General features: G+C 42.9%; 1 pseudogene; it reads left to right on the top strand.

Moving 5' to 3' along the window:
* Positions 1 to 8275: 8275 nt before the first annotated feature.
* On the top strand, positions 8276 to 12146 carry LOC124003584 (annotated as a pseudogene).
* The last annotated feature ends 5139 nt before the right edge of the window (positions 12147 to 17285 follow it).

The following is a 17285-nucleotide window of genomic DNA, read 5'->3' as shown; positions in this document are numbered from 1 at the left end:
TCCTGTGTTGTCCTCCATACCTGTGTTGTCCTCCACACCTGTGCTGTCCTCCACACCTGTGCTGTCCTCCACACCTGTGTTGTCCTCCATACCTGTGTTGTCCTCCACACCTGTGCTGTCCTCCACACCTGTGTTGTCCTCCATACCTGTGTTGTCCTCCATACCTGTGATGTCCTACATACCTGTGTTGTCCTCCATACCTGTGTTGTCCTCCATACCTGTGCTGTCCTCCACACCTGTGTTGTCCTCCACACCTGTGTTGTCCTCCACACCTGTGTTGTCCTCCACACCTGTGTTGTCCTCCATACCTGTGTTGTCCTCCATACCTGTGCTGTCCTCCACACCTGTGCTGTCCTCCACACCTGTGCTGTCCTCCACACCTGTGTTGTCCTCCATACCTGTACTGTCCTCCACATCTGTGCTGCCCTCCACACCTGTGATCTAATGTCCCTAACTCCTAAATAATAGTAAGATTAATCAAAACAATACATGGGATTTACAGTGCCATCAAATCAAATCCAATTTTATTGGTCACATACACATATTTAGCAGATGTTATTACGGGTGTAGCGAAATGCTTGTGTTCCTAGCTCCAACAGTGCAGTATTATCTAACAATTCACAACAATACACACACATCTAAATTTAAAGAATGCTATTCAGAAAAATATAAGGTCGAGCAATGTCGGAGTGACATTGACTAAAATACAGTAGAATAGAATACAGTGTACATATATATATATATGTATGTAACCTTATTAAAGTGACTCATATTCCATTATTAACGTGAACAGTGATTCCATGTCTCTGTATATAGGACAGCAGCCTCTAAGGTGCAGGGTTCAGTAACCTGGTGGTAGCCGGCTAGTGATGGCTATTTAACAGTCTGATGGCCTTGAGATAGAAGTTGTTTTTTTAAGTCTCTCGCAATTCAAAAAACTCAAGGACACTGTGCTACAGCAAAGACTATAAAACAAAAACAAGAATAATACAATAAAAGGAATGAAAGCTACATAGCTTAAGCAAGGGTTGAGGGCATAAAAACCTCCACCCCAACATATTTGAACATGCAACCTTCTAATCTGTAGTCAGCAGATGTGCAGGGGAGGCATGATTTAATTGAACTGATCCATGAGACTATTCCTCACCATCAGAAAGTGCTTCCCCCCTGGCACAAAAGGTATGTGACAGCACATCCAGAGCCCGTATGGCACCCACTGACAATGTTGAGTCTAGAACATTTTGGGTTGCGACAACCAATCATATCACTTCTTGCTACCAATAAATTACTAGGAATTCCCCTCACCGACGAATCAGAGACAGCTGTTGTGTCATCGATATGTCATCAGACTTTTAATCTGACTTTCCAGGCTTCACATCACTTTTCAGGCAATGCTTTGACATTTAGTATTTCCTGATACATTTCCTGCGTTGGGCAAAGAAGGCAGAGTTTGCATGTGTTAAAATCTTTGCAGACAGCAAAACGCTTACTCAGAGTATGCTGTGCAAATGCCATCTGTTGTAGTTTTTGTTACATATAGAGACAGATATGACACTATTGAGCAAAGATAGGTATACATTAGACCACAAACAGAAAGCGGACAGGAAACCGAAGATTAAACAGGCATAAGTGTAATGGCCGAAGCCATACGTGCTTTACTGTGCATAAGGGCTTAGAGCAGAGGAGGAGGTGACCCTTAAATACATGATCTATCATGGAAGGAGTAGGACATCATTATAAAATTTAGATAGAGAGGGTAAAGGACATAAGTGCTTAGATTAAAGGCCATAAGTGCTTAGGGTAAGATAGATATACATTCATTTTAGGACACGAGAGGGTCCTGCCACCATTGTAATCTAATCAAGAGCGGATACAGGCGTTATTAGGCATGAACATGGAGGAAGCCTGGACTGAAAGATAATGGTGGCCGGTGACCTGAGGGAAGTAACTTCATTAACATATGGAATGGACTCATATACTGTGTGTGTGTATAAATACAGAGCCAGTGCTCTGGGAAAGTGTGTGTGTTCCGCGGACCATCTAGGCTTCTGATATGTTTGTATTAAGTGTTATATTTTGAAATTATTCTCCACGACACATCCTTCAACCAAGAAATCAAATTAGGCACTGATTGGATTCTAGGTACTTATAAGGACTGATACACTGTGTTAAATGTGATAAGGTAGATATCAGAGCACTTAACTCCTTTTGAACAATTCATGGTATAGCTACAGCAACACCAGTACAAACACGTTCACCTGATTGTGACTGTAATGATTTTTTTTCTTTTTTCTGACAATTGTTTTTTTTACATTGTGTATAAATCATAACTATTAGTAATAATAACAAATTCTAACACACTAAAACAAATATGGTAACATGCTGAAAAGTACACTTCATTTCTTAATAATTACTTGTTATATGGCTGCATTGTAATACATTATGACTATTATCAATTACGCTACACCAAGTACCAACATTTTTGCTAGGCAGACCACGAGGTTATACATGTCTGTTGTAACGGCTGTTGGATGAAGGATAGGACCAAAGCGCAGCCTGGGAAGTGTTCATCTTGATATTTAATAAGAAACGTGAACACTGAAACAAAAACAATAAACGACAACGTGAAATAACTAAACCGAAACAGTACCGTGTGGACCAAACACTGACACTGAAAACAAACACCCACAATTCTAAAGTGAAACCAGGCTACCTAAGATTGAGAACCATACAAGGCCAAACACAGCAATCCCAAATCATAGAAAAACGAACATAGACAACCCACCCAACTCATGCCCTGACCATACAGAACGTGACATCTGTCTCAAGCCTGATGTTCAATTTTAAATAGACCCTTTGCCCCTTACCCTCTAGTTGTCACACCCTGATCTGAGAGAGCCTTTTTATTTCTCTATTTGGTTAGATCATGGTGTGATTTGGGTGGGCATTCTAGTTTTTCTATTTCTTTGTTGGCCGGGTATGGTTCCCAATCAGAGGCAGCTGTCTATCGATGTCTCTGATTGGGGATCATACTTACGCAGCCTTTTTTCCACTTTTAGTTTGTGGGATCTTGACTATGTTTGTGTGTAGTTGCTTTCTGCACTGCATGTAGATTTACTGTTGTTTTTGTATTATGTTGTTTTTTCGGTGTCATTTAAAATAAACCAAAAATTACATCAGCTGATATCTCAAAGTGATGTACAGCAACACAGCCTAAAACCGCAAACAGCAAGCAATGCAGGTGTAGAAGCACAGTAGCTAGGAAAAACTCCCTAGAAAGGCCAAAACCTAGGAACAAACCTAGAGAGGAACCAAGTTATGAGTGGTGGCAGGTCCTCTTCTGGCTGTGCCGGGTGGAAATTAGAACAGATCATGGCCAAGATGTTCAAATGTTTATAAATGACCGGCATGGTCAAATAATAATAATCACAGTAGTTGTCGAAGGTGCAACAGGTCCACACATCAGGAGTAAATGTCAGTTGGATTTTCATAGCCGATCATTAAGAGTCCTGCTACCGCTCCTGCTGTCTCTAGAGAGTTGAAAACAGCAGATCTGGGACAGGTAGCACGTCCGGTGAACAGGTCAGGGTTCCAAAGCCGCAGGCAGAACAGTTGAAACTGGAGCAGCAGCACGGCCAGGTGGACTGGGGAAAGCAAGGAGTCATCATACCAGGAAGTCCTGAGGCATGGCCATAGGGCTCAGGTCCTCCGAGAGAGAGAAAGAAAGAGAGAAAGAGAGAATTAGAGAGAGCATACTTACATTCACACAGGACACCAGAAAAGACAGGTAAAGTACTCCAGATATAACAAACTGACCCTAGCCCCCGACACATAATCTACTGCAGCATAAATACTGGAGGCTGAGACAGGAGGGGTCAGGAGACACTGTGGCCCAATCCGATGATACCCCCGGACAGGGCCAAACAGGAGGGATATAACCCAACCCACTTTGCCAAAGCACAGCCCCCACACCACTAGAGGGATATCTTCAACCACCAACTTACCATCTTGAGACAAGATGAGTATAGCCCACAAAGATCTCCGCCAAGGCACAACCCAGGCAGAGACAGCAAGGGTGGTTCGTTGCTGCAGAACCTTTCCGTTCACTTTCACACTTTTGGGCCAGACTACACTCAATCATATGACCCACTGAAGAGATGAGTCTTCAGTAAAGACTTAAAGGTTGAGACCGAGTCTGCGACTCCCACATGGGTAGACAGCTCTATAAGAGAAAGCTCTGCTTCCTGCTGTTTGCTTAGAAAATCTATGGAAAATTAGGAGGCCTACGTCTTGTGACCGTAGCGTACTTGTGGATATGTACGGCAGGACCAAATCGGAAAGATAGGTAGGAGCAAGCCCATGTAATGCTTTGAAGGTTAGCAGTAAAACCTTGAAATCATCCCTTTCCTTGACAGGAAGCCAGTGTAGGGAGCTAGCACTGGAGTAATATGATCATTTTTTTTGGTTCCAGTCAGGATTCTAGCAGCTGTATTTAGCACTAACTGAAGTTTATTTAGTGCTTTATGCGGGTAGCCGGAAAGTAGAGCATTGCAGTAATCTAACCTATAAGTAACAAAAGCATGGATTCATTTTTCTGCATAATTTTTTGGACAGAAAGTTTTGGAGTTTTTAAATATTACATAGATGGAAAATAGCTGTCCTTGAAACAGTCTTGATATGGTCATTAAAAGAGAGATCAGGTTTCCAGAGTAACGCCGAGGTCCTTCATAGTTTTATTTGAAACGACTGTACAACCATCAAGATTAATTGTCAGATTCAACAAAAGATCTCTTTGTTTATTGGGACCTAGAACAAGCATCTCTGTTTTGTCCGAGTTTAAAAGTAGAAGGTTTGCAGCCATCCACTCCTTATGTCTGAAACACAGGCTTCTAGTGAGGGCAATTTTGGGGCTTCACCATGTTTCATTGAAATGTACAGCTGTGTGTCATCTGCATAGCAGTGAAAGTTAACATTATGTTTTCGAATGACATCCCCAAGAGGTAAAATATATAGTGAAAATAATAGTGGTCCTAAGAAACCCCAAATTTACAGTTGATTTGTCAGAGGACAAACCATTCACAGAGACAAACTGATATCTTTCTGACAGATAAGATCTAAACCAGGCCAGAACTGGTCCTTGTAGACCAATTTGGGTTTCCAATCTCTCCAAAAGAATGTGGTGATCGATGGTATCAAAAGCAGCACTAAGGTCTAGGAGCACGAGGACAGATGCAGAGCCTCGGTCTGATGCCATTAAAAGGTAATTTACCACCTTCACAAATGCAGTCTCAGTGCTATGATGGGGTCTAAAACCAGACTGAAGCATTTCGTACACATTGTTTTTCTTCAGGAAGGCAGTGAGTTGCTGCGCAACAGCTTTTTCCAAAATTGTTGATCGTTTTTTATATTTTCTGGGTCAAGGTTTGGCTATTTCAAGAGAGGCTTTAATACTGCCACTTTTAGTGAGTTTGGTACACATCCGGTGGATAGAGAGCCGTTTGTTATGTTCAACATAGAAGGACCAAGCACAGGAAGCAGCTATTTCAGTAGTTCAGTTGGAATAGGGTCCAGTATGCAGCTTGAAGGTTTAGAGGCCAAGATTATTTTTATCATTGTGTCAAGAGATATGGTACTAAAATACTTGAGTGTCTCTCTTGATCCTAGATCCTGGCAGAGTTGGGCAGACTCAGGACAACTGAGCTTCGGAGGAATACGCAGATATAAAAGAGGACTCCGTAATTTGCTTTCTAATGATCATGATCTTTTCCTTAAAGAAGTTCATGAATTTATAACTGCTGAAGTGGAAGCCATACTCACTTGGGGACTTCTGCTTTTCAGTTTGCTTTGCGACAGTATCAAAAATAAATTTAGGATTATTCTTATTTTCCTCAATTAGGTTGGAAAAATAGGATGATCGAGCAGCAGTGAGGGCTCTTCGATACTGCATGGTACTGTCTTTCCAAGCTAGTCGGAAGACTTCAGTTTTCTGTGGCGCCATTTCCGTTCCAATTTTCTGGAAGCTTGCTTCAGAGCTCGGGCATTTTCTGTATACCAGGAATCTAGTTTCTTAGGACAAATGCTTTTACTTTTTAGGGGTGCAACTGCATCTAGGGTATTGCGCAAGGTTAAATTAAGTTCCTCAGTTAGGTGGTTTTTGATTTTTGTCCTCTGAGGTCATTGGGTAGGCAGACGGAGTCTGGAAGTGCATCAAGGAATCTTTGTGTTGTCTGAAAATTTATAGCATGACTTTTGATGCTTCTTGGTTGGGGTCTGAGCAGATGATTTGTTGTGATTGCAAACGTAATAAAATGGTGGTCGGATAGTCCAGGATTATGAGGAAAAACATTAAGATCCACAACATTTATTCCATGGGACAAAACTAGGTCCAGAGTATGACTGTGACAGTGAGTAGGTCCAGAGACATGTTGGACAAAACCCACTGAGTCGATGATGCCTCCGAAAGCCTTTTGGAGTGGGTCTGTGGACATTTCCATGTGAATATTAAAACCACCAAAACTTAGAATATTATCTGCTATGACCACAAGGTCCGATAGAAATTCAGGGAACTCAGTGAGGAATGCTGTATATGGCTCAGGAGGCCTGCTCAGGAGGCCTGTAAATCAGTAGGTAAAGTGATTGAGTAGGCTGCATAGATTTCATGACTAGAAGCTCAAAAGACAAAACTTCATTTTTTTTTGGTAAATTGAAATTTGCTGTCGTAAATGTTTAGCAACACCTCCGCCTTTGCGGGATGCACGGGGGATATGGTCACTAGTGTAACCAGGAGGTGAGGCCTCATTTAACACAGTAAATTCATCCATGTTTCAGTCAGGCCAATCACATCAAGATTATGATCAGTGATTAGTTCATTGACTATAACTGCCTTTGAAGTGAGGGATCTAACATTAAGTAGCCCTATTTTGAGATGTGAGGTATCATGATCTCTTTCAATAATGTCAGGAATGGAGGAGGTCTTTATTCTAGTGAGATTGCTAAGGCGAACACCGCCGTGTTTAGTTTTGCCCAGCCTAGGTCGAGGCACAGACACGGTCTCAATGGGGATAGCTGAGCTGACTACACTGACTGCTAGTGGCAGACTCCACTAAGCTAGCAGGCTGGCTAACAGCATGCTACCTGGCCTGCACCCTATTTCATTCTGGAGCTAGAGGAGTTAGATCCCTGTCTATGTTTGTAGATAAGATGAGAGCACCCCTCCAGCTAGGATGGAGTCCGTCACTCCTCAGCAGGTCAGGCTTGGTCCTGTTTGTGGGTGAGTCCCAGAAAGAGGGCCAATTCTCTATCATTTCTACATTTTGGGAGGGGCAGAAAACAGTTTTCAATCAACGATTGAGTTGTGAGAATCTGCTGTGGAGCTCATCACTCCCCCTAACTGGGAGGGGGCCAGAGACAATTACTCTATGCTGACACATCTTTCTAGCTGATTTACACGCTGAAGCTATGTTGCCCTTGGTGACCTCTGACTGTTTCATCCTAACATCGTTGGTGCCGACGTGGATAACAATATCTCTCACTTCCCAACCTTCAGTCCACTGCTAGTACTACTGAAACAAAAGATAGATCAATTAATTATGGGGACATCTCAACCTTGCGCTTGACTTGATAGAATGGTCACCATATTCTTTACATCTATCCCATTTCAAGGTCAATCTCAATCAAATTATAATGTATTGGTCACATACACATAGTTCGCATATGTTATTGTTAGTGTAGCAAAATGCTTCTATTTCTGACAGTGCAGCAATATCTAACAAGTTATCTAACAATTCCACAACAACTACCTAATACACATACATCTAAGTAAAGGATTGGAATAAGAATATATAAATATAAAAATATATAGAGGAACAATAAGCAATCTCCACAAGTATATACGGGGTTTGGTGGTAGGAGAAAGGTGCTAGCTAGGATGCAGGGGCTAGTTGTAGGGGCTGTACTGAAGAGGCTAAAGGGTGACCAATGCACCCATCTCTATGGTTTCACCAAATGATCCATTTCAGTGTCACTTTCACCAAATGATTACAACCCAAAACAGACTTGCTTTGTTAATCGTCAGCTTATCATGTCTTAAAACAAGGACATATGAAGTTTATCAGTGTTTTTGTTAAGGCAGTTGAAACCCTTGTTCAAACAAGTGACTGAGGCTGATTGAGTTTTGCTGTGGAATGGGAAAGTCCAAGAGTTATGAGTGAGATAGGAGTGGTCGTTGAGAGTATAAAAGGGTTCAGCAGCCCATGGAGCAATGTACAGAGCAACCATGGGCAAACTACTCATCTCCGTTGGTAAGTGGAATTTATTTTGGCTTATTTAGCTTATACCTGTACTATTGCTCTTTATTTCAAACATGTTATTTACATTTTCATTGTAATTAAAATTAGCAATATTCAGACATACTATGCTCTATGCTAAGGCTTTGGCTCCCTGTGGAGAGAATTGGCCACTGACAAATGTCCTCTAGCTATGCATTTTGTCAATGCTACTGTGTTCAATGTCTGTTTCTAAGGACTGAGGTTGCCAGCACCATGACCCATCTATATTCATGTCTGAGGGGAAGAACTGCACTTTATATCATGATCATTACAGTTCTGAATTATGTTGACTTTAAAAAAAGTTTAATGTAACATAAAATCTCTCCCTTTTTCTTTCTCCTTTCTTTACTTCTGTCTCTCTCGCTTTCTCTCACCATTCTCCTTTTCTCCCTCTCTAGGACTGGCTCTCCTGCTGCATGCACAGCTAGGTAAGTTTTAAGTACATTTAATTTACATTTAGCCAGCAGCTAGATAAGTAGCCAATCAGAGAACAATAACTCAACTTACAGAGCATGACAACCATGACTCTAAAACTCAAACTCTAACATTACTACTACCCTTCCATAGGATCCTCCTACATCCTATCCTGTTATTTCACTAACTGGGGCCAGTACCGGCCAGGAGCAGGCAAGTATTTCCCCACCAACGTGGACCCCTGTCTCTGTGACCATCTGATCTATGCCTTTGCCGGCATGGCCAACAACGAGATCAAGACCTACGAATGGGACGATGAGAAACTCTACGGACAGTTCCAGGCACTCAAGAACCAGTGAGAGAGAGACACACACATGCACAAACACTCACACACAAACACACACTCAAGCAGGCATGCACACATGCACATACGCATGCATGCATGCAGGCACGCACACACATAGACAAATGCAGGCAAACACTTTCTCATTCAGGCATGTACACACCACAGGAGGTTTGTGGCACCTTAAGTGTGCAGGACGGGCTCGTGGTAAGAGCTGGAGCAGAATTAGTGGAATGGTATCAAATATGTGAAACACATTGTTTCTATGTGTTTGATGCCATTCCATTCCACCATCCCAGACATTTTTATGAGCTTTCTTCCGCTCAGCAGCCTCCCGTGGTGCACACATGCACACCTAGGCCAGTAATAACCCTAAGTCTTGTATTTGGTAACAGGAACAGCAACCTGAAGACTCTGCTGGCCATTGGAGGATGGAATTTTGGCACTCAGCCGTAAGTGGAGATGCATATAAACATGCAAGTGCACACACACATTTACACACACACCCTGTGTCTGAGCTGTGTGTGTGTACCCAGGTTCACAGCAATGGTGTCCAGTGCAGCCAACCGCCAGACGTTCATCAGCAGCGTTATCAAGTTCCTGAGGCAGTACCAGTTTGAAGGCCTGGACATTGACTGGGAGTATCCCGGATCCAGAGGCTCCCCACCCGCAGACAAGGCCAGATTCACCACCTTGCTGCAGGTTAGACTCAAACACACACACACACACACACACACACACACACACACACACACACACACACACACACACACACACACACACACACACACACACACACACACACACACACACACACACACACAAATCAACAAACATGAATAAACACACACACACACGAATCAACAAACATGAATAAACACACACACACGCAGATTAACAATCACACATACACAAACACACACAAAATAGTTCATGCACACACAAATGAGCACACAGGCAAGAATGATCGCTTGAACACCCACATGAACACAAACATCCCTCTGTGCACTGTCTCCCTCTAGGAGCTGATGGCTGCCTTTGAGGCTGAAGGAAAGAACACCAACCTTCCTCGTCTGATGCTGACTGCAGCTGTTTCTGCCGGAAAGGGAACCATCGACTCTGGATACCAGATCGCCGAGATTGGATCGTCAGTACATTCACACTGGATCTCATTCATATATTAGTTCTTAGGAAAGATTTGTACATTAAAACATACATGATCTATCAAATATTTCTTGGCATATTGGAAACTCTCTTTCTCTCCTTTCTTTCTCTCCCTCTCTCTCCCTCTCTCTCTCTCTCTCTCTCTCTCTCTCTCTCTCTCTATCCCTCTCCCTCTCAGGGTGTTGGACTATCTGCATGTGATGACCTATGACTTTCATGGATCTTGGGAACACAACACTGGAGAAAACAGCCCTCTCTACAGAGGACCATCTGATCAGGGAGATTACATCTACTTCGATGTGGTGAGTCTCTCTCTCCGTGCTCATCTCTTCCTCTCTTTCATCCTCGGCTCATCTATATCTTCCTGCCTATTTAGTTTTGAGCTGAGAGGGAATTCCACAATTCTTAATAATTATTCTTTCTCCAGTGTTCTCACTACCACATACTGTGTGTGTTCTCAGGACTATGCTATGAAGTACTGGAAGAGCAGTGGTGCCCCTGCTGAGAAGCTCCTGGTTGGATTCCCCACCTACGGCCACACCTTCCAGCTGGCCAGTGGCTCTAACACTGCAGTGGGCGCTCCCGCCAATGGCCCTGGCCCGGCCGGACCATTCACCAGGCAGTCTGGCTTCCTGGCCTACTATGAGGTAATTGACACACGATTAAGATAGGTCCGAAATTACACCCTATTCCAATCCCTACACGGTGCACTACTTGTGTGCTCTTGTCAAAGGTATTGTCCTGGGGAACAGGGTGTCATTTTGGACACAAACCCTGTGTATGTTTTTGAGTGATTACATCTGCAGCTTCCTGAATCATGCAACTTCCAACCCTAACGTGTGTGTGTGTGTCATTAGATCTGCACCTTACTGAAGCAGGGAGCTACCCAGGCCTGGGACTCTGCCCAGATGGTGCCCTACGCCTACACCCAGCAGAACATCTGGGTTGGATATGACAACGTCAAGAGTTTCCAGGACAAGGTCTGTGTTTGTGGGGGTGTTTGTCTGTTGGAGGAAATATATAACTAGGTGGTAATGGCGTAGCATCCTACTCTGTTACAATAAGCCTAATAATATATGGAATTAAACAGTAGCTTTTATCTTCCTGATTTACAGTAGTGAGTGCATACATTTTGTTATAGGTGACCCCAGCGAGAATCGAATCCACCATCCTGTCATTGAAAGCTCCATTCCCTACCAACTGAGCAACATAGGGCAATTGATGAAGTTCTATCACCTATACATACTTATCCAATTTCACCCTGTCAAGTAAACCCTCCTCTCCCCTCTCTGTCTCCCTTACAGATCGAGTGGCTGAAGAAAACTGGCTTCGGGGGAGCCATGGTGTGGAGTCTGGATCTGGATGACTTCTCTGGAACCTTCTGTGGACAGGGCAGATACCCACTGATCAACACCCTCAAGTCTGGACTGGGAACCGGAGCCGGTGAGTGACACAGACACATGCATGCCTGCATGCACACAAACATTCAACAGCAATCCTCTCTATCACTCTCTCAAATAGTAGTAGAAATGTTGTTGAAATTATCTCAAATTATCTCAAACCCCTTCCCCCACTCCTATGTCCTCCATCTCTCCCAGGTTGTGCCGCCCGTACGGTCCCCATCGCCCCAGTGACCCCTACCCAGCACCCACTTAACCCCCCCACAGCCCGGCGGTCAAGGTGGCAGCAGCAGCGGTGGCAGCAGTGGCGGTGGCAGTAGTAGCAGCGGATCTGGCTTCTGCGCTGGGAAGGCTGACGGAATATACCCTGACCCCACCAATTCCAACCACTTCTACAATTGTAGCCAGGGCAAGACCTACGACCAGCAGTGTGCTGCCGGCCTGGTGTTCGACGCCAGCTGCAAGTGCTGCAACTGGGCCTAAGAAACCAGAATTCCCCTTATTAATGAAGGAGCTGGGTCTGAAGGTTATGTGGTTGTTAGGGCCACTGTTGTCATGTCCTATTCTAACATCAGCTCCATTTAACATGTCAAATCCACTCTAATAAACTCCCAACATATGAATGCATCCTGCTGTCTCAGGAATTGTATTTATTCCGCTCTGTGTGGGTTTGAGGTCAACTTCATTCCACTTTGAGCAGAATCACCTTGTATCCCACATAGCTAGTCATTATCTGAACACGATTAGCAATTCTGCTCCTCGCCGTTCTCAAACTGATTCCCTCAAACACCGTCAAGACCTGCAAGAGAGACAAACTGGCAAGAGAGGTCTGGGAGAAGTGGGTGGAGTGTACTGCCGGTCATGGTTGTGTCTACCTGTCCCTTCAAGAGACCTAGCTCATAGTTGAAGTGAGTACACTGGTGGGCCTTAACCTCTTCAGTCGACCCTCTACTTTTTCGAACATTCTGTTAAAAATTGTGCAACATTTCAGCGCCCTGCTACTCAGGCCAGGAATATTGTATATGCATATGATTAGGATGTGTGGATAGAAAACACTCAGACGTTTATAAAACTGGTTAAATCACGGCTGTGACTATAACAGAACGTGCGTTTCATCGAAAAGTGCAAGAAAATCTGATCACTGAAAATGGAAATAAATATCCTTGCGCCACTTCCAGGAATTGTTCAAAGTGAACCGAATTACATGAGGCCGAGGTTTCAGTGCCTACAGCTTCCACACGATGTCTAGAGTCTTGTCATTTGATTAAGCTTTGATTCTTGTTCTGGAGAGACCGACAGCTATAGAAGTTACATCGTCTCCTGATGAATTTTTATCGCTTATTAACGTGTACTAATACCTAAAGTTGCATTACAAAAGTATTTCGAAGTGTTTTGTGAAAGTTTATCGTTGACTTTTTGAATTTTATAAAATGACGTTACGTTATGAAACGCTACTTTTTTCCGTTTATCACACAGTCTTCAGAGATCGATATCTAGGCTATATATGGACCGATTTAATAAAAAAAAGGCCCAATAGTGATTATGGGACATCTAGGAGTGCCAGCAAAGAAGATGATCAAAGGTAATGAATGTTTTATATTTTATTTGTGGGGTTTGTGTAGCGACGACTATGCTAATTATTTTGTTTACGTCCCCTCCGGGTCTTTTGGGGTGTTACATGCTATCAGATAATAGCTTTTAAAAAATCTGATTTGTTGCCTGGATTCACAACAAGTGTAGCTTTAATTCCATAACCCGCATGTGTATTGTAATGAATATTTGAGTTTTAACTAGTACTATTAGCATTTAGCGTAGCGCATTTGCATTTCCAGATGTCTAGATGGGACGCCTGCGTGTCAGGTAGGAGCAAGAGGTTAAGAGCAGACTAAGGAAAACACACCTAAATACTGGAATGAATTGGGTCAAATGCTTGCCTATAGTGTTAATGACTATTAGGATAACTCCTGATAGGGAGGGACTGTCTCCATTTGAGAAGGTTTTTGGTAGACCCTATAGGATGTCACAATTAGGACGATTGGAACAAGCAGATATAGAAACAGAAAGTAATATGATAGAACACATGAGAAGGTTGTTCATTAACCAAAAACGTATGTCAAATGTTTTATGCCCAGCAGGAGAACTACAGAAGGAGGTGGCACATAGGATAAAGTCAGGAGACTGGATCTGGGTCCTATCACAAAAAAGGAAGGACTGGAAACAACCACGGTGGGGGGGACCGTTCCAAGTACTCCTGGTTACTGCCTTCGTGGTGAGAATAGCCGAAAAAGCGACCTGGGTCCATATCACGCATTGTAAGAGGGTAAGACACCCTGACACTGTCGAACAATCACAGGGGTAGGAGAGGAACCACTACCTCTAGGGTACGGGGGTCAAACTCCTACTGAAGATTTCCTAACCTTACATTTCCCCGCTGTGAGTGTTCATAGAAGTGTGGTGATGGCTTGGTCTCTTGCTGATGATATGTTTTCAGGAAAGGGGTGGGGCTTTATAGGTTCACTGACCATCCTCGGCTGTCTTATTGTGGGAACTATATTCTTAATCCATCATGAGCCCCCAGAAAAGATTAAAGAGGATAACCTGACCCAGGTGCTAGACAACGGAGCTTTTACATTACCGAAACATTTCAGAAGATCACTACAGCAGAACAGTAAGGAAGTGAGAGTGGAATTGGGTAAGGATGTTTCAGCTGAATTTTATGTTGATCAAATGGGGTCATTCACTCCTTGGCAGTCTAGGACCATGGGTCTCTATGGGAAATATTTGTGTAAATCACCATGTAATTCATGGAGTCAGGTCATAGCTAATATTGAAGGACATGGCTACATGAATCCAAACACCCGATTTGGGACCAGATGGAGTTTAGTGAGAGTTGGTGTTTTGGACTGTCTTCCCGAGCAAAATAAGTATTGTATAAAGGTACAAATAAACATCAAAGCAGTAAACACCCAGGATCTTGGTTTATGGTATATCGGCTTCGACCAGTTCTCAACTGATACCATGGTGCCGTTCCAGGTGGTGGAGTTTAGAGGGGGTAGAGAGGATATGGTCCGTCAGAGTTCGACTAATATCTCCAAAACAACGGACATTCTTAGTGAAATCTTCCAGGGTGAAGGACCAGTACGAATAGTCCAGACAAAAAACCTTACGGAAGTTATAGAGGTGGAAACCGAGTATAGAGATTCCAACTTATGGATGGAATGGATACAGTATAAAGTCAGGTCAGTAGCTACAGAATAATGTTATGTCTGCGCTACTGCTAAACCTCGCTTGACCACTATCCCTTTTCCACGTAATGGAATGAATTCACCTAAGGGAATGACTTGTATGTTGAGATTGTTTATGAAGACGGGAATGCCAGATAATGACAGCTGCATTGATTTGCACAATTTATATCCACAGGCACCCCTTTAAATCAAGGCTTCCTCCCTTTACAGTATCCAAAGGAGATTATTACTGTTTGGCCGGGTACAGTACTCATGGAAAATATGTGGGAGAAGTTAGTACTTGTAATAGAACAGAGAATGTTACCACTAATAAGACCATGTCGGATTTGAGAGGTTGGTTAAACTCTGAAGATTTCAGTAAAGTAAGGTGGGCCAGGGCTGACATCTGGTGGTTGTGTGGGGGAACAATTCTATGGCCAGTCTTACCCACCGATTGGGTGGGGTCATGTGCATTAGTGCATTTGGGGATGCCTTTCACACTCATTCAACACCAGGACATGAAGTTATCTAAACGGGAAAAGAGAAGCACTCCATCTGGGCCATTTGATGACAAAGTATATATTGATAACATTGGGGTTCCACGGGGAGTGCCAGATGAGTTCAAAGCAAGGAATCAGATCTTGGCTGGCCTTGAATCAAGCATTTTTTGGTGGTCCACTCTCAATAAAAATGTGGAGTGGATCAATTATATCTATTATAATCAGCAACGTTTTATTAATTATACTAGAGATGCTGTTAACGGATTGGCAGAACAAATTGAGGCAACTAGTCTGATGGCTTGGCAGAATATGATCGCATTAGATATGTTGTTGGCTGAAAATAGTTTGTGTGCTTTTCGGGAACTTGTGTTGCACGTATATCCCAAATAATACAGCACCGGATGGCTCAGTGACAAAAGCCTTAGCTGGTTTGACCACCCTGGCTCATGAAATGGCAGTAAACTCTGGGGTGGATACTACTTTGACGACTTGGTTTGATGATATTTTTGGAAAATTGAAAAATGTTATGATAACGGGGTTGTGGGCTACATTTACTTGTCTGATTGTTTTGGTTTTGTGCAGTTGTTGTCTAATACCCTGTGTACGAGGCCTTGTTTCCAGAACTCTGGAGAAAATGATGACTCAGCAGATGGTGAGATATGGGCAGATTCCAAGTTCTGACCCGTGGGATGTGGAATGTGGATCTACTGAACAAGGGGATGAATCCGGATCTTTCATCATTGGGGAATTTATGTTTGATGAGACTATTTTTGAGATGAAAGGAAATTGGATTGTACTTTGTTTCAAGGATTAGACTGTTTTTTGAATGAAGATTGTAACGAAAATCCTGATAAGAAGAGTTATAATTCTGATGTAGGTTTAAAAACAGTTGGTGTTAAGGTTAGATTTGATTAATGATGGGTGAAGAGTCTGATAAACATGTATAATAATGTTGGTTATGTGTCTATTCATATGATAATCTGATAAAGCTTTATAATAAGGTTAATTATAAGTCTATTCGTATGATAAATCTGATAAACCTTTATAATAAGGTTAGTTATAAGTTTATTCGTGTTTTTATTTTTTTATGTTTGATAAAACTAGATGTAGATTTGAATGTATAATATTTAATCAAAGGGAGGATTTGTTGGAGGAAATTATAGTTGAAATTATTAATTATGTATACATTTAAATTAGAACCATTAATTTTAATGGTGGTATGAAATGTATGGGTTTTTGGTTAAACTAGGACTGAAAATGTAGGTAAAACGAATCAATTGTCTGTAACTTGCGGGTTTAAGGGAGAAGGATTGGTATATCTCGTTAGACAGATAAGAATGTTCTTTGATGTTCCATTAGTGGAGAAGAGTATATCTTTTAGACAGATTGGAATGTTTGCTTTATGAGGGGAGTAGGAGACAATCTCCAGACCTGAAGACACTGCGCTATTGTGTGGATCAATTCAGTGTCAGGATGGATCTAGGTCACCCGCAACCGACCAATGATAGGTGTCTTTGAGTCGACTAACTCTCAGATCATCCTCCACTGACTAGGCCCTGCTTACGCCTCCAAGGTGCCCCCCTCACACAGGAATAGATACTCGGAGCCTACGTAACAGAGGCTTTTCTAAAAACTTGACTTCAAGTGTGGTTTGCTCACCTCTTTCTTTAAAAAGAACTAAGTTTGAGATGTGGTATCCAGTCCTATCCGCCACAGGAGTCGCTGGTGCGTGATGAAACAAGGGCATCCCTACTGACCAAGCCCTCCCTAACACGGACAATGCTAGACCAATTGTGCGTCACCCCACGGACCTCCCGGTCACGGCCGGTTAAGACAGAGCCTGGGCACGAACCCAGGGACACTGATGGCACAGCTGGCGCTGCAGTAGAGCACTCTTAACCACTGCGCCACAC

This window comes from Oncorhynchus gorbuscha, linkage group LG18 (assembly GCF_021184085.1).
Source record: "Oncorhynchus gorbuscha isolate QuinsamMale2020 ecotype Even-year linkage group LG18, OgorEven_v1.0, whole genome shotgun sequence".
Lineage (NCBI taxonomy): Eukaryota > Metazoa > Chordata > Actinopteri > Salmoniformes > Salmonidae > Oncorhynchus > Oncorhynchus gorbuscha.
Note: the sequence above shows the minus strand (reverse complement) of the source record. Positions and strands in the feature narration are given on the sequence as shown.